Source organism: Acomys minous, assembly GCF_964271855.1.
Source record: "Acomys minous genome assembly, chromosome: 13".
In the NCBI taxonomy this organism is placed as follows: domain Eukaryota; kingdom Metazoa; phylum Chordata; class Mammalia; order Rodentia; family Muridae; genus Acomys; species Acomys minous.
This window is the reverse complement of record NC_140495.1, coordinates 38,213,799-38,232,297: the sequence shown is the minus strand read 5'-3', so window position 1 is coordinate 38,232,297 and position 18,499 is coordinate 38,213,799. Positions and strand designations below refer to the sequence as shown.

General features: G+C 38.8%; 1 pseudogene across 1 annotated transcript; it reads left to right on the top strand.

The window, feature by feature from the left end:
- Positions 1–3,288: 3,288 nt before the first annotated feature.
- On the top strand, positions 3,289–12,194 carry LOC311580708 (ubiquitin-conjugating enzyme E2 variant 2-like; annotated as a pseudogene). The gene is made up of 2 exons: positions 3,289–3,481; positions 11,732–12,194. The product of its transcript is annotated as a ubiquitin-conjugating enzyme E2 variant 2-like (transcript).
- Positions 12,195–18,499: the final 6,305 nt, after the last annotated feature.

The window sequence follows — 18,499 nt, the reverse complement described above, 5'->3', positions numbered from 1 at the left end:
CCCTTCTGTTAGTCTTCTCCAATTCTGCCCTTCCCTGAGACCCCTGAGACCTCTGAGACCACTGAGACCACTAAGACCATGGGCAATTTGAGAAGAATTGCATATAAATGGCTGGATACTCATGGGGCATTCCAATCACCGTCCCTGACCTATTCCTTCTACAAGGGGGTAAACCAGCGATCAATAAGCTGTGATGATCTTTTGCAGGCAGACTCAGGTGCTCTTACGAAGATGCCAACTGTTCGGCTTAGAGAGTAGCACATGAGTAGTAATTACAAGCAAATAAATTGTGGAGTATCCAAATAAGGAAATAAATGGGGATAATAACAACATAAATTAGCTAGACACAATTTACACCCGGCCAAACACACATGCACACGCACATACGCACACACAGTGACACTAGGATCCCCCCAGTCAGAATTCTAAATGCTCCTTACATCCATCTGTGATACAACATTGAACACTGAAAATTGATCAGAGGACACACACTGAGCTATCAGTTTTCCCCGATGACACAAAAGTCAGCACACATGACAACAGTTCAGATAAGTAAAGGCTGCTGGTGGCCAAAAATGGAGCGGGTGTGTATGACTCCAGCCTCAGAGCTCAAATGGCCAGGAGGGTAAGCTGTAAGTTACAGTTTGCCGTGAGACAGATGATGCTCATAAGGAGCCTGCAGAAGTCTGCAGCTGCCTGACTGAAGCTCGCAGTTAGCTAAGCGGCACATCAGAAGGTATGGCATGGAAATTCCGAGCGAAGCACGGCAGAAGGGGATTGTGTGAGCGGTTGAGAATTAAGAGAAGTACTAAACAAGGATTGGAGAACACCAAGTTACAGGGGTCTGAAACAGCCCAGCCTGTGCAGGGCTCTACAGGCAGCCAAACGCAAGAATGAGAGGACACATGGGGGAAAGAAGAGAAGAGAAAGGCAAATGAAGTCGGATCCCATGGCTACCGCCACGTACTTTAAACACATGCAGAACCTTGGCAGGAAGCAGCTTAAGAAACTGACTCCAACAGATCCGCAGAAGAACACAGAGCAATGGAGACAAAAGTGAAAAGACGAGAGGCAGGAAGTAAGTCCAGACGTCACTCCAGCGAGAGAGAAGCCCGTGCCTGGGCCGAGGCAGTACATGCACCCTGCGGCATAACTTACGAATCACACTTAGCATTTCCCACAGACAGCGATCCACATTTTCTCAGCCAGGTTCATGTATTCATTCAGCAAATGTGTAGCAGATGTTTTTCTCTACTGAACGTAGTTTTAAATGCTAGGAACAGACTCATGAACAAAGTGGGAGTGGACGCCTATGGAAAGGTGTTAAATCCAACAGACAGACAAACAAGTTTTTACCGCAGGTAACAAAGGAATTATAGAGAGCTCCCGAACTGTTCTGGCTTACCAGCAAAAGCCAGGGGAGGCTCTCTGATAACGTTGATGGAAGACGTGGTGAAGCATGACAGTAAATCCACGGATATCTGGAGGGAGAGCTGTCCCAGCAGAGGAAAGTGCTTCTGGTGTCAGGCAGGATTCGGCGGCACGCACTGAAACGATGGGAAAATCAAGTTGAGATTACAGGACAGAACGTCGTGGGAAGGGTCAGATGGACACTTTTGCAGAGCCAAATTTCCTCTTCAATCAAGGAAGAAAAAAATGTTGCTGTGATTTGAGAGTTTAAGTGAGAAAATAAGAAGTGAGATAATTTCATCCCCACAGTCAGAAAATTCACTCACTCACTATCATTGGGGTTTGGGGAAGACTGGGTACCACTCTCGATGACTTCCAGCATGAACCAGTGGGATCACTATAACATGTTGGGCCAAACTATACACATGAGAATATGATTTTTTGTTTATTTCTTTATAGTCCTGTAAGAGAGCTTTTGGCAGCTCATAAATTTAAGGATTTGTAATCTATTCCTAAACATTTAAATATTATCAAGGCAGAGACTAGCATAGTCCCGAGGTTTTAGTTTTGTCATAATTATGTTAGTCTTTGGTAAGAAAAATATAAATATTCCATAAAGACCATGATAATTAAATGTTATCTACCTTAAATTTGTATGCTTTAAGCCAGCTTCAACTTTGGTGATCCTCCTTATCAAATGACTATCTCAGATACTGCTTAACACAATATGTGATTGTACATATTAGTCCATTTAATCCTTTCACCACACATAGAGGCCTGTGAAGGTGATAATATAGAAAGTAATTTCTATGAAGTTGCCATTCAGGTATAAAGCTGAAAGTAATGAATTTTATTTTACTTTAAAATTTTTGAACTGACAAACAAAAAAAAAATGTTACCAACCAAGTTCCTGGATACAACAGAAAATAAAAATGGCAAATTTTGGTTGAAAATTAAACTAAATAAACATATTCTGTAGCTTGAAGATAAACTAGCCCTTATCACGAGGAACTCGTTCTCTACTCAGGAAACAAGAAAGTAAGGGAGGTCAGGAGGAAGGACAGCAATGGCACAGGATTGAATTGTGCCATGCAGTAAGGAGCGGAAGATTGGTTTGAGTAGAGCATATGGGGGAGCAAAGCCCATTGATAAAAAACAAAATGACCAAGAAACCATAGCAGCCATCATGCTTTTATGACTCCTTATGATGCATAAATATAGGCCAGGGCTCCCACAACCGCCCAGGGCTATGACCAGTGCCCAGTATTCCACTAGTGCCCAGGACTATCACTCGTAGCCAGGGCTGACACAGGAATTCCATTACCAACTGCCTAGAACTGGCAAAAGGTAATTGTGATGGGAGGAACAAAGTGCTCACAACTGAGATCTTTAAATGGGGTGGCTTTTTCTTGGAAAACACTTTAAGCTATAGCAATCTAATAGTCCAGTTATGCCTATATCTCTGACATTAATTTTTTTTTTAAAAAAAAAAAAGGAGGATACTTTCTACTTTACTATCACAAAGCATTCTTTCAAGCATCCAACTTTTTCTTTAGGCTGCTTTCCATGTTTGAAAATGCCTCCTTCTCATTCTTCATAATTGCTCAAATATGTCAGCTGAGTGCAACTAAAACCTGTTGGTTACAGTCTTTTCCTCTGGTAGGACCCCAGTTAACTACCCCAGCAGAGTGGACTAAATCCAAACCCTCTAGAGCTGATGGTGGCAGGAAGGGCTCCTGTCATCTCAGGACCGATGGCTCCCACGTTTCCACTGAGTCTCTCTTATAGTGAAACTAGGTTCCTTCAGCAGAATGAGGAAGGAGAGGTAGCCTAAATTCCCCATAGTGCCAAAGCCTGAGGAGTTTTTCACAACTCAGAATGCACATTATAAACTTGGCATTCAACATCCACTGTGCCATTTCCCGCAACCACCAATTGACCGTGGCCCTTCCCAAAGGGGTCTCCAAGTGTTACTTCCCAAATGCTATGAAAACTTCCTATCCAATCATCTCACACACTTTCAGAGTCAGGTTTAAACTTCATCAGACTGGCTTTCGGTTTTTTCAGAGTGGTATGAGAAATTGTCTGAAGACTGGAAAGATGAGAGAATACCGAGTTTATTGCAGCAGTCCACTGCCAGTCATTTACTCATGCTGAGTCCAGCAGTTAGATCATACTGATCCTTCAGCATGTCCTGACTGACAGGCAGAAACCCCAGGAGTCGGAACATTCTGTATCAACAACCAATGGGAATGTAACTGGGCTTTGATGTTTAAAAGCCCAGAAAGCGTACGGGAGTAAATGCCGATTGGCCACAGGCCAGCTCACTACTTAGTCCTACTGCTCCAGTCCAGCACACAGCTCATTTGATTTGGTATGACTTTGGTATCTTGTGTCCTTTTCAAGCTGCGTTATTTGTTGTAGAGAACGTAAAAGACCAGGGGCTTTCACACCAGCACAAGCACCCACACTCACTCATTTTATTTTTTCATACGTATTTATCTTTACTCATTTGAATGTTTTGTCTGCATGCTGCTGTGTTCACTGTGTATGTCTGGTGCCTGCAGAGACCAGAAGAGGACATCAGATACCCTGGAGCTGAATTAGAGGTGGTTGTGAGCCTCTGTGTGCGTGCTGGGAACCGAACTCAGATCCTCTGCATGAGCAGCCACTGCTCTTAACCAGTGCCCTTCACATTTTGACTTAGATGAGATATTTCCATCTTTGGGGATTCATCTCAAAATCAAAGCATATTCTAAAAGTGTTGTTATGTTTGCTCCTGTGGAATATGCCTCTGTGTGTGTTCTCTGAATAGACCAGCTACATTTTTGAATAATACAGTAATCAGAGCTGGCATTTACATATTCAATAGGAAGTGTTGTACCCAGTACTGCTTTCATTAACTCAGTCCTCAGTGTATCACTAGACTAAGGAGCTGGGATTTTACGAAGTTGAGCCTTTTGCCCAAAGTCCCAGACAGGTAAATGTCAGATCCAGTTTCTGTTGTTGGTGCTGATGGTCGTGGTGGTGAAAGAAGAGGAGGACGAGGAAGTGGTGGTTTGTTTGGAGGGTGTTGGGCTTTTTTAAATGGAGAGTATTAAAAATAATCCATGCTAATTTTAATATTTAGAAAGTAGCTGTTACTATCTGGAGTTAGTCAGAAATATCAGCCACTAATTTTGAGGATAAATACATTAACCTGATCCTCAAAAGGCCTAGAGACTCGGAGCCTGTAATGAGATTGGTGTTAGTTACCAGCAGAGGGAACTATTTCTTCCCAGGCTGCAAACTCCTTGGTGTAAACAATGCCCCTTTAAGAGCACAATTCTTCCTTTCTCCTCCAAGATGTTACATGGACAGATTTCTAGATTGTGTCAAATTTGATCATGTTATTCATTCTTAGGAGAGTAAAAAATATCAAAGTAAAAATATCAACAAACAGTAAAAATACTTCAGTACCAATTAATAAGGAGGTTTTTTTTTCTTAAATATTATCTGAACAAAAGTATTGAGTGTGTAACAAGAAAATCACGGTCTTTACAAACAGATGTCCTTCTTTCAGATGTCAGCTCTTCCACAAGTGTGTGATCTGGGACATGTTAATTAGCCCTTTTACATTTCTCTCTTTCTTTCCTTGTTTCTTTCTTTCTTTTTTCTTCCTAGATCATATCATTTCTCCCTTCACTTTCCTCATTCCAAACCCTGTCATGCAACCCTCCGTCCCCTTGCTGTCTTTCAAGTTTATGGCCTCTTTTTCTAATTGGTGGTGGTGGTGGTGGTGGTAGAGGTGGTAGTCATAGTGGCGGTGGTGGTGGTGGTGGGGTGTGTGTGTGTGTGTGTGTGTGTGTGTGTGTGTGTGTGTGTGTGTGCCCCTAAATATGTAGACCTTCTCTGTCTGTATAATATTATTCATATATATGTTTTCAGGGATGATCATTTGGTTCTGGATAACCAGTTGATGTGCTCTTCCATGAGAAGACTATCTCTCCCACTCTCAGCTCTATAGTTGCCTAGAGTTGTTTGTCCAGAGTGAAACCCTCTCAAGCTTTCCCCCTTCCGTGTTAGAGTGTCCACTGGTGTTATTCTTGCTCATGCCTTGTTCAGGCAGCCTTATTAGTAAGACACACCCACACAAGCTAGACATTTAATTTTTTTTAAAGATTACAATCATACAGTACAATTTCCTAGTAAATCACAATTTGCAAGACTCTGTCTGGGTTTGAGTCACAACACTAGTAAAGTGAAATAATACGCTATTACATCTTCAAGAAAGAAACTTAAATCCAACAAACCATGATATAAAACAATAATGAAGTATTTACTCCCTAAAAATTTTAGTGGAGTTTTTGGTTATTAGAAAAGAGTCTAAATAAGAATCCTGCCTTGCTTTTTAAAGTTAGGATTCCAGAAAAACACAGAGAACCTTAGATTGTTAGAGAGTTAGACAGAGAAAAGTGAACTGAAAGACACCATCGTACATAATTCCTTTAAAAATGTATGTGAGACCAAAATTAGCACCTTCCTTCTTTTCATTAAAAAGGGAATATGGAGTTGGTGAAGATGAGCCAGCCGTCTGGCAATCTAGAACGGGTGTTATATGGTGGTGTTTATTACACCCACGGTCCTAGTTCTTGGAGTGGAGCACTGTGAGAGAAAATATTTGTAATCTCCTACTGCCATCTTATGTAGTGTCTTGTCACTGCACAATCCAAGAGGAAGATGCGTGAGGAGGGACCACCAAAAGCCTCCTCTGGAAACTGTACCAAGCCCATGCTCTTCACATAAAAGTTAAATATCCATGACTTTATCATATGAAAATTAAATTATTGTTCTCCCATTCTCCATTCTAATTATATTTAAATTTTTAAACATTAAGCCACTGAGAAATGTATTTATAATTCCCTTATTGATTTCTTGAGCTTTTTAATGCTCGTCATATTTACTGTAGCTTAACCTGGCCAATTGTAATGTAAAATGTTGCATAACACTGCACATTAACCTGATGTATGAGTAATGTAAACTCCAAAAATTGTAAATGTTAATAAATCAGAAACAGTGTGCAGCTCTGTTCATTAAACCAAATAGGTGAGCAAACATCCTTATGTCAAACAATGAACCAACAAATTTACACAAAGAGTTTTAATGAGTCAACTACACTCAATGCCAGCAGTTTAAAATCACAGTGCAAGTGCAAGCCTGAACTTTCTACAAATTCTAAGTTTCTGTTAACTGTATTTCCCTAATCAATTACTCTTCAAACATTCTCAGACAATTTGGAAAGCTTTGGGGTACAGAATCTCTCCTACTTTTATTTTATTTCCTAATAAAAACAAGCTACTAGAGATGTATATTAATTGGGAGTACTCTTAGTCACAATAAAGCAACAACAACAAAAAGCCAACTGACCTCATGTATTGATAGAATCATATCTATCTGTTAGATTTAGGCTATGAGGTAAAAGAGTTGAATAAAGTCTTCAAAAGCCTCAGAGACACACAGAATATGGCATTTAAAGCTGTTCTTATAATCCTAAATTTCTTCGACAACAAGACAAGTTAACTCCTGACAACACCCAGCCAACCTCAAAGAAGATGATGAGCATCAAAGAGCCTCCTTATGGACATGGCTTCAAAGGTGGCAAAATAACCACTGGGCAAAATGTCCTTGTTCTGCCACTAACAGAATCTGCCTAAAAATGGGCTACTTAGATGCGGGCAGAGTCGATGGTTGCACTCTGCCAAGTCAGGATAAGCAAGTCCTCAATAGTTCTGGCCCTGTGAACAAGTCTGGCAGAGATATTGGGCCAGAATGCTGAAGATGAGGCTCCAACGTTATAAAGTGTTTTGGGTGACTGGTCAGGCAGTAAACTGTCTTAAGTCAATTTATACATTTTGGAAGCTGCTAACCCACACTGCTGGTTCACTCAGAATTTAAGTTTTCTTCCTTCTCAAGTCTCTGAGGAGCATTGAAGACAAGATAGTATAGTTTTACAACCAAGCTTAGTTGATTAGGGGACAAGATCGTTTTAGATCAAGATAAAGAAGTTAAGCTATTAGAGTTGAGATGGGATAGATATTGAATCTCATTTGGAAATTTAGACCCAACAAGACAGGAAAAAAAAAAACACTTACTTCAAACAAGACGAATGCAGATGGCCAAGTCACTCTGAAGGTAATATGTATAGAACTCATTATTCTCATGATTGTCACATGGTTCTCCCTGCTGTATGTAGTTTGTCTTATACATGTGTAATAAAATAAATGTATTTTTAAAAAGCGCCAACTGACCACGACATACAGAGTAAGTCTCCACAAGCAGAACTGTGTTTCCTGACAGTTGCTCCTGATGGTCTGCGCTGCTCCCTTCCTCTCTCCTTACAAACTGGCTTTTGTTTTCATGCTTGTCACCTCACAGCCACCACACAATTGCTGTAGTTCTAGACATTAAGTCAGTATCAAAGTTAGGCAAAGTGGCAGCAGACAGCACCAGACGCTTCTATCCTTACTAGTCTGACTGGAAAGAACCATATATTGCCATTCCTAACTGCAGGTGGGACTAAGAAAGTGATTATTCTGTTCCTCACTATGAATCAAATTAGAAAAAATATGAGAAAAGAATGAGTAAGAAGAACCAGTGTCCACCAAGAGCAGATATTAATTTTGTTCTATACTATGAGTTTAGGTTCAGATAGTAAACTAAGCTGAAGTGAAAATCTTCCTTCTCTTTCCAAATCTATACTATAACGTCAGGCAAAGTGTCTGAGGAAATACATAGGGAGAGCTAGCAGATGTAAGAGAAATCTTCAAATGCAATGCTATAGCCAAGAGAACCAAAAATAATGTTGAGAGAAAGGGGAAGAAACTGGAGAAAACTGGCTAAAATGAACTCTGTAGCACATTATAAAGGACAAATAAAGAACATTCCTAAGGAGATGCCTTCCTAACACAAGGTACCCAGAACATAAATGCTCCAAATGATAAATCTGCTGTCCAGTAAATACGTGTGTGTGTGTGTGTGTGTGTGTGTGTGTGTGTGTGTGTGTGTGTGTGTGTTTCTGTGCCATGAGTAGCACATCAAATGGCAAAATGTCACTGCCAGGGATCCAAATAACAGAGGACTCTCAAAGGATTCTACAATACGGCATTTGAAATACTGATGATGTCTATTAAGGCAAAATTGGGACACATTTAAAGTTGAATCAAATATAAGTTTTGCAAATAATAATTGTAACAGAACAGAGAGAATTCTTAAACAACACCAGCTTTGGGGAGAGCTGAGTAGAATCTCAACTTTAGTCAAATGTTTAGCAGAGCATTTTCTACTTGATATATTCTATGAAATAAATTCATAAACACGAAGTTTTCTTGTCTTTTTCAGAAACTTTCCATTTGAACAAAAGCCTCATAACCCAGAAGTTGTGATGTGGAGTTAGGGAGGAGAACAAGAAACTATAGTAAAAAGTTGCATGCCAATAATCTTTTTACATGGGCACCCAACACAAGAGGATCCAAAATTAAATATGTGCTGCAAAGTTCCAGACAAAACTCAACTACAGAGCAAGACCTTGCCTCAACTTATGGTTGAAAAAATGTATGTATGTATGTATGTATGTATGTATGTATGTATGTATGTATAATCTACAAAATTTGATCCTTTCCTTTCATCCTACAATTCCAAAATGGTCCATTGTGTAGTTCATAGAAAATGAATGGGACGAAAAAAGGCTCATAGTTATTTGTAAGAACAAATCAATATAAAAACTACAGAATTTTGGATACAGAAATAAGGAGCAGATGTTGTCCATGTCAAAATTGTGTTTCTCTGTGACTCCAAAATTCTCCCCCCAAAAAAATCATTGCAGAAAAGACCATAGTAAATTACATAAGGATATTAGCCAAAAAGACGTCTTAAGGGGCAGAATTTTGGAAGCTCGGGAAGTGGGTGTGAGGAGGAAGTACAGAGTTACAAAGTTCCATGATGTTGACAAATAACCTTTCTACATTTGTAAGCTTTTACAGAATTCTAGTCATGTAAATTTAAATGAGTCTTAGAAAAATGTAAAAATCCAAGACATCTTAACATTTTCTATTAGATGAAATACCAACATTATCAGCAAAGATTAAATGGTCTTGCTTCATTTCTCGTAGAAGATGCATGAGTGCTTATGTTGAAGCTCTTCTTAAAGTATATTCAAGGTATTTTAGGAAAAACTTAAGTTATTGTTCTCACTGAGGTAAAAAGAACAATTGGAAAAATACTCACACACATACAAACACACACACACACATACACACACACACACACACACACACACACACACACACACACACACACGAGTCTACAATGCCTAAGACAATAAACCCTAAACCAAGCTATCTAATCAGGAACTAAGTCCCATTTCTAGACATCTACTAAAACAGAATAATTCCTAATAAGGGTATAAATTATTTTCACTTTTCTCTTTGATTCTTCACTAGGATGTCTTTGTACACCTTATGTGAGAAAATAATATAAAAACTCAAAACTAACAATACAACCTACATGGCTCAGTCCATCAAGCTAAAGGAAGGCTCTACGCAGACGCAGAAGATGCTCAGGATAGATCTTCACTCTGTAGGAAAGGCCCTCCCAGAGTTATTTTATTTTAGTAGTTTCTGATAGATGATTAATTATTAATAGAGAATGAAAGAATATCAATATATTCAATCAGCTCTTCAACATCTAAAATGATAAGTAATTTGACTTTTTAACTGTTTGTGATAATAACTTCTTTAGTGGTACTTGTAAATGCTAGGAAAGATTAAAAATAAGTTCCTTGTGCAAATTAAAAAAAAAAGTCTAATTAAGAAAAGTGGTATTTTACTGGGCATTTCTCCAAAAATGAAGAAAATTGAAAATAATGGCAATTATGGCACTTACTTCCCAATTCTTAAAGTAACTTCCATTATATAGAGGAAAATGTGTTATAATAAATGCATAGGAACAATTATTAACAAGGACCATGTTCTGTTTAAACATAAATCAGGACTACAAAAACTGATCAACCTGTTACAAAGAAGTATAATAAAGTAATGCTTCCACAATCAACAATAGATCTACACTGAAAACTGTACAAAATCAATCGTGATAATCTATGACAGCTCTTGTTATGACAGTGTTACATACATCATACATCAATTACCAGCCTGGCTTCCTCAGGTACAAGTGCCTACATAAACTGCTGTTGACTCACTTTTAAATGCTAAGTCAAGCCAAACCATGCAGAGCTGACCCTGGTTGCCTAGAAGTAATTGAATGACACACTACATAACCCTAGTGATTCTTTTAATTTTATGATTTTACATTTGGTTTGAGCTTCATAAACTAAATTCAGGAGAATAGGCTGGGGAAATTCTGCATCAACACCATCCTGTTATTAGTGGTAAGGGACAAAAAAAACTCATTAATGGGAGGCTAATAAAAGCTGGGCTAAAAGGGAGAAACTCATGTGTGAATTAGTGTGTGAATCAACCAGCAATAAAAATGAAAATCTCCTAAGAATCCCTTTTTAAAAGTATCAGGGACTCGGTGATTCAGAGCACTGGCTGCTCTTGCAGATCACCAAGAGATGATGTCCAGCACCCACGTGGTGGCTCACAGCCATCTACACCTCCAAGTGATCCCATGGCCTCAATGAGCACTGCACAGAGACACATGGAGGCAAAACATGTACACGTATAAAATATAAATAAATCCTTTAAAAATTTTAAGCACCAAATCAGAATCTGTAGAAAATGATCCTGTGTTTTCATTTGATTCATAAAAATTTCTAACACACATAATGGATTTAAAAGTATAGCAGTAAGAGCCGGGCGTGGTGGCGCACGCCTTTAATCCCAGCACTTGGGAGGCAGAGGCAGGTGGATCACTGTGAGTTCGAGGACAACCTGGACTACAAAGTGAGTCCAGAACAGTCAAGGCTACACAGAGAAACCTTGTGTCAGAAAACCAAAAAAAAAAAAAAAAAAAGTATAGCAGTAAGACCAAAGAAATAATATTCAGGTTGAAAATATCCAAAGCAGGGAAGTGGGTTCTAACGCAAAAGGAAGCTGAAAAGAACAGAGGACCACAATGTGGTGATTTTTATAACTGCAGAGTATAAGGTAGACAATTTAGACACCCACAGCACCAAGAAGTTATCTGAGCAACTGACTGCTAAGACGCTGAAAGCATGAAAAGCAAAACATCTCCTGGGGCTCTTTCTCTGTGAGAATACGTGCAGTGTAAAAGGAAAATAGGTGTCATGATGACTTCACCATATCTTCTGTTATTTTCTTTAAAGTATGTTTATTGAAAAAGGAAAGTATTTGTCTGTTAGCAGAACATAGGGTTGAAGTTCCTCATAATTTTCACTTGTTGGAAGAGCTTGAAGGAGGACATAAAGGAGTAGGTAGTGGTACAGTTAGTTGGGGCCTTGGGGATGATGAAGACATGATACAAGTTGGACAATCATGATTACTGGGCCACCAAGTACAAACTAGGAAAACAGAACATATAGCCTGAAAGTAGAATGTGGATCTAAATACCCAGAAACTCCTTCACCGGTAAGATTTGTAATAAAAGTGAACATGTATGGAGTCAATAATTCCAGTGGAACGCTGGATGCACAGAACATACCAGTATTAGAAAAACAGCAAAATTCCTATAGCATTAAAGTTGTACTTCAAGAGCTAAGATGTGTAATGATGTCCAAATAAGATATGAAGCTTCCACAGCCGCCAGAAGGACAGACATACAACAACTGATAGTGGGGGTCTCAAACATCTTAAATCAACAACCTTCTATTCATGTTAATGTCTTGATTAAATACAGATTACCTATATATTAAGTAAAAGAATTGCTGCTGGTAAACAGACCCAGACAGCTGTAAGAATATATTTAATATATGTACACCTATTTTGTTTTCAGATAGCAAGAAATGCAGCAAAATCTTTCTTTCACTACTTAAAGCAGTCACTTTAACATACATGAACCTGAAGTATTCAAAATTGAAATCAGATTTTCAAAACAAAATAATGGCAAAGGAGTGTCAGTGTCAGATGGCCATGGAAAGCTTTGTCCTTCTGAAAAGTAAAGTCTCAAGAAGGAACAGATATGGCAGACTTTGTCCATCATGCTCAGAGCTGTGCTTGGAATTGTTTAAAGTAGTAGGTATAATGAATAGTCACAAATTGTGTTAATTCTTGAAGTGGTTTGCATGCTGACTACTATTGGTATCAAAACTAGGTTCAGGATAGTTTTGATACCTGTTTTTATAATACAAAGACATTTGTGTGGATTGATGAAATTTCTGTTAAAAGACATTCCTGCTTGTTACATGTAATAGACATGATAATTTGTTTACAGTCTTTGTTTAATTAAACATACTTAGAAAATTTTTGTGGTGGCACACGCCTTTATTTTTAAATTTATTCAGATTCCATCTCAATTGTTATCCCCTTGTCTCCACCCATTCCCCCCTCCATCCCTCTTTCACCCCATTCCCCTCCCCTCGGTCTCTGACAGAAGGAGACCTCCTCCTCCACCACATGGTCACAGCCTATCAAATCTCATCTTGGTTGCCTGCCTATTCTTTCTCTGAGTGCCACCAGGACTTCCCACCATAGTGGTCAAATATGGGGCATCAGAGTTCATGTCAGAGTCAGTGCCCACACCTGACACAACAATGGACAATGTCCTGTCCATTGGCTAAATCTGAGTAGGGCTTCAGTGTTTACTGCATGTAGTGTCCTTGGCTGGTTCAGTAGTTTGAGCAGACCCCACTGGGTCCAGATCCACCCATCATGATGTACTTCTTATAGGTTTCTAGGACCCTCTGGATCCTTCTATTTTCCCATTCTCCCATACTTATCTTACCTAGAGTCCCAATAGGAGGTCCTCACATCTATCCCAATCTTCTAGTAAGTGGAGACTTTCATGGGACATCCATGTTGGGTTAGTGTTCAATTATAAGTAAGTATATGGTATGTGAGTCTTTCTGCTTCTGGGTTAACTCACTCAGGATGATCATTTCTAGTTCCACCCATTTTCCCTCAAATTTCAGAACTTCTTTGTTTTTAATAGCTGAGTAGTATTCCATAGTATAAATGTACCACAGTTTCATTATCCATTCTATGACTGAGGGACATTTAGGTTGTTTCCAGGTTCTGGCTATTACAAATAAGGCAGCTATGAACATGACTGAGGGACATTTAGGTTGTTTCCAGGTTCTGGCTATTACAAATAAGGCAGCTATGAACATGGTTGAGCATATGTCCTTGTTGTATGGTGGAGCATCTTCTGGGTATATTCCAAGGAGTGGAATAGCTGGGTCTTGAGGTAGTTTGTTTATCTGATCTTGATTCAATTTTGGCAAGTGGGATCGATCAAGAAAGTTGTCCATTTCCCTTAGATTTTCAAATTTTCCAGCCTTTTACCCTGGGGTAATGTCTGTCGTTGTGGGTGAGATGCATTTCTTGAATGCAGAAGAATGTTGGGTCTTGTTTATGCATCCATTCAGCTAGTCTATGTCTTTATTGGAGAATTGAGGCCATTGATGCTGAGAGATATAAATGACCAATGACTGTTAAGTCCCTTGATTTTGATGTTGGTTGAAGTAGAGTGTTTGTGTGATTGTGTTTTTGTGACAGTGTAGTTATCTATTTCCCATGTAATTTTGGTTGTAGCTTGTCCCTTTGAGGTGGGGTTTTCCTTCTAGTAACTTCTGTAAGGCAGGATTTGTGGATAGGTACTGTTTGGTTTTGGTTTTCTCATGGAATATCTTGTTTTCTCCATCAATGGTTATTGAAAATTTCACTGCTTATAGAAGTCGGGTCCAGCATCTGTGGTCTCGGGGTTTGCAGGGCCTCTGTCCAGGGCCTTCTGGCGCCTTTGGTGCCACAGTCTTGGAATCCCCATACTAAGAACTTTTAAGTGAAGTCAACAAAAAGGAAATAGGTGTGTGGATGTGTGATTTCAACAGATTGCTTCCCAAGACACCTCCACCAAACTTCTAATACATTTTACATTTATAGGAACATAGGTTTAACAGGACATTGTCAAAATGTCATAAGATATTTTGATATTAACTATTATATTAATGTAACTCATATTGACATTATTAATGTTCGATATTAGTAATCTTCATAATTTTATCATTATAAATATCCCTATCATTTATATTGCTGTTGGCCTCTCTAGCTACTAACACCAGTATTTTCATTCTCCTTGCTTCAAGGTCCCCATCTAGTTTAAAACTAAGAAATAATTAACCTTCAGAGACTGTAAAGTAAAAAAGCATAGAATCATCTTTATTTTTAATTATGGGTGCATGCGTGCATGCGTGCATGCATGTGTGATCTGACCTATGGGCAGATGCTGATGGAGATCAGAAGAGTATATTGGATCCCATAGAGTTGAAGCTGCAGGCAGCTGTGACTCACTTCACATGGGTGCTGGGAACAAGACTTATGACCTCTGCAACAATAACAAATGCTGTTAAACACTGACCCATTTCTCCAATACCTAGAATTATCTTTATGTGGACATGAGTAGGAGTGAACTGACTAGGTCTGACTCTTAACTGTGCTGCTGGGTGACTTGTACAATCAGCTCACCTGTCCACACGGCTTCACTACTGTAAAGCTGGGACAATGAGTTGGTCTGAGAACTTTTGAGAGAATTAAATGAAATAGGCTTCATTCAGCATTTGGTAACGCACCTCTACAAATGCTCACTAGATGGATAAAATCGACTCTTGAAAAAACAGAATCCTTTTGCTTTTGTCAAGTAAAAATAAATAACTGGCTGTGGAGCCCAAAATGAAGTTACCATAATGAACTTCTCGTTTTTTGTACTGATAAAAATGTTTATGTAGCCACCAAGTAAACGGAAATAAAAATCTATTAATGGTTGCTGCAGGAGAGGGTGTCATTTTCTTCAATGGTGTAGCCACTAAGGGACTAATTGGGAAGGATAAAGGCTCAAACAGAAAACAAAGTGGTACCAGAGGGTACTGGAGGTGAATGTAATCTCAATACACTGTATATATGTAAGAAATTTTCAAAGACAAAAAACTTAGTTACACAAGTGTTATTACAGATAGTCTGGTAAAATCAGTATTAGGTACAGTAAATCCTCAGTTAATCTCAAATTCACAAATAGATTCTTTCATAGTTTTTGATAGGTCATAAAAACTTGTATACATGTACCTATACATACACATATGCATTTTCTATGTGCACATTTTGTGGCAATGAATAGAAGCTCTGCTGATCTGAACTGGGGAGAATGTCTGGAGTAGTGGAGGTCTATAATTTGAAACTTTCTGAGTCTTAATGAGCTTTTGCTTTAGGAAGGAAAGTAAGTATTTGCCAAGCTGGGTCAGATCAAGCATTTCAAGAGTAGCATTCACAAAGCTGCTGGCAAAAATGAAATATAAACGCCAGAACAGACTAGTTCCTACAAATACACAATATATTGTATATATTATGAAGAGAACATGACATATCAGGTATGATTTGTAAATAAAATATCATTCAAAATATATTCAAAGTGCAGCTTAAACCATGACTGTTTTTGTTGATGTTTAAAAATAAGGGCAATGATTGAAAGTATTGGCCACTTTTATTTTTAATATTGTTTAAAAAAAAGTGATTCTGTGACAGATATGAAGGCTCAAAATGCATATAACAAAAACCAGATGTGCAAGCTGAGATTAAACAAATTGGGTAACATGGCCACACTCGTGTAGCTCCAGGGTAGAGATGGAAAGCGAATGGGACAGGCCCTAGAATGCCAGTCTTCTTTGCTGGGATCCAAAGAATCCTACCATAATGCAAACTCTTACACTTGACTCAGGAATTGTATGATTTCAGAGATAAGATTTTATCTTTGTTCAAAATGAGAAACCCTGTTTGATGCTTTCTTTAAAAAGTCTTTAGGAAGGAACAGATGAAGATTAATATTCAAATTAACCATGAATCTCTTGATGGGGACAGATGAGCAGAAACCAGGAAGAAGCTGTTTACTTCCACATGAGAGTTCTCTGCAGGAAGGAAGGTCGATGAAGGGTGATAATGTAGACTTCTCACACCTGTGACTTCTCAATTTTGTTCCCAGCTAAAATCTGTTATACTGTATTGATTAAAAGGTTAAACATAAGAATGAGACTTTAACTCAAATCTCACCTAGGTATATAACAAGGGCATCCCACTTAACTCCAACAGGATTCTGTTTTCTCATTTTAAAGTGTTTGCTATGCAAGCACAAGACCTGATTTTTTAACCTCCAGTACCCATGTGAAAGGCCGGGCACAATGACACACATCTGTAATTTCAACTTCAGGTTTAGTGATTGATCATGTCCCTAAAACTTAGGTGGATAGCGATTGAGAAAGACACAAAACATTCACCTCTTACCTCCACAAGCACATGTACACACATGCACACACTTGCATGTACCCATGAGCACACAGAAATAGACACATGCATGCAGGTGTGCACACACACACACACAAATGAGACTATATCTCATGTTTTTAGATTAGTTAAAACACCTATCCTATAGGAAAAATCTAAAATATTGCCTAATCATTCATACCTGTTATGTTATTAATATGTTCAACACCTATACTCCTAAGACATCAGAATGCAAGAAAAATTATAACCAGCAACTTTTAAACATCTCAAAATGATGTTTATTTTTTTCTATAAAAATGTGTTCCTCTAAGATAAAATTATACTTCTTGGAAATATTTTCATATTGTCAAATCTTTCAACTTATCTTAGTGCTTATTCAAATATACTTTCACTGAATAATAGTTGATGTGGGACAGCGATGGATCATGCCTTTAATACAAGCACCTGGGAGGCAAAAGCAAAAAATTATCTGTGTTCAAGGCCAGATTGGTCTACAGAGCAAGGTCCAGGACAGTCAGGGCTACAAAGAGATACCCTGTCTTGACAACCCCAAAATAATAATAATTAACAAAAATACCAAGTATTAATTAATGATTATTCAAGAATGAAGTCATACAAGTATCATTGCTATATATTTTGGTTGACAATGTCCCAGATTGATTTTTATTGCTGTGATAAAACACTGACCAAATCCAGTGGAAAGTAGTGTATTGTAAAAGTTAGAGTCTATCATCAAGGGAAGCCAGGTCTAGAGCTCCAACAAGAAGCTGGAGGCAGAAAATGAAGTAGACACCATGGAGGAATATTGTTTACTAGCTTGCTTAGCTTGCATTTTAAATTTTTTATTTTTATCATTATTTGTACATCCCAACCAGTTTCCCTCCCTCCTTGCCTCCTGGTCTCTTCCCCTTCCTTACCTCTGGGTCCCACTTCCTATCCACTCCTCCTCTGTTTCTATTCAGAAAAGGATGGGTCTCAATTGGTAGCTACAAAACATGACATAACAGGTTGCAGTAAGACTAGGTACTTTCCCTTGTATTAAGGCTAGATAAGGCAACCCAGTAGGGGGAAAGGGTCCCAAAAGCAGTCCAAAGAGTCAGAGACAGCCCCTGCTTCCACTCTTAAGAGCCCCACAAGAAGATCAAGCTACGTAACTGTAGCATATACAAAGAGGGCCTAGGTCAGTCCCATGCAAGCTCCCTGGTTTTCAGTTCAGTCTCTGTGGAGGGCCTATAAGCCCACGTTACATGATTCTGTTGGTTTTCTTGTGACATCCTTGACCCTATGGGTCCTAGCATCCTTCCTCCCCTTCTGCAGTATCCCCAAAGCTCCACCTAATGTTTTATTGTGAGTCTCTGCACCTGTTTCCATCAGTTGCTGAGTAAAGTCTTTCCCATGACAATTGGGCTAAGCATTAATTCTGAATATAGTAGAATATCATTAGAAATCATTTCATTAGCTTTAGGTTTTTGCTTGTTTGTTTTGTTTTGCCACGTGTGTCTGGTTCTATCTTAGGTGCTTTCCAGCATCTTGGTCCTGGCCCTCCAGGCAATGTCAGGGATGGGCTCCCTCATACTTGTGGCATGGGTCTCAGGCTGGACCAGTCATTGGTTGGCCACTCTCACAATTTCTGTGTCACTTTTACCCCAGCA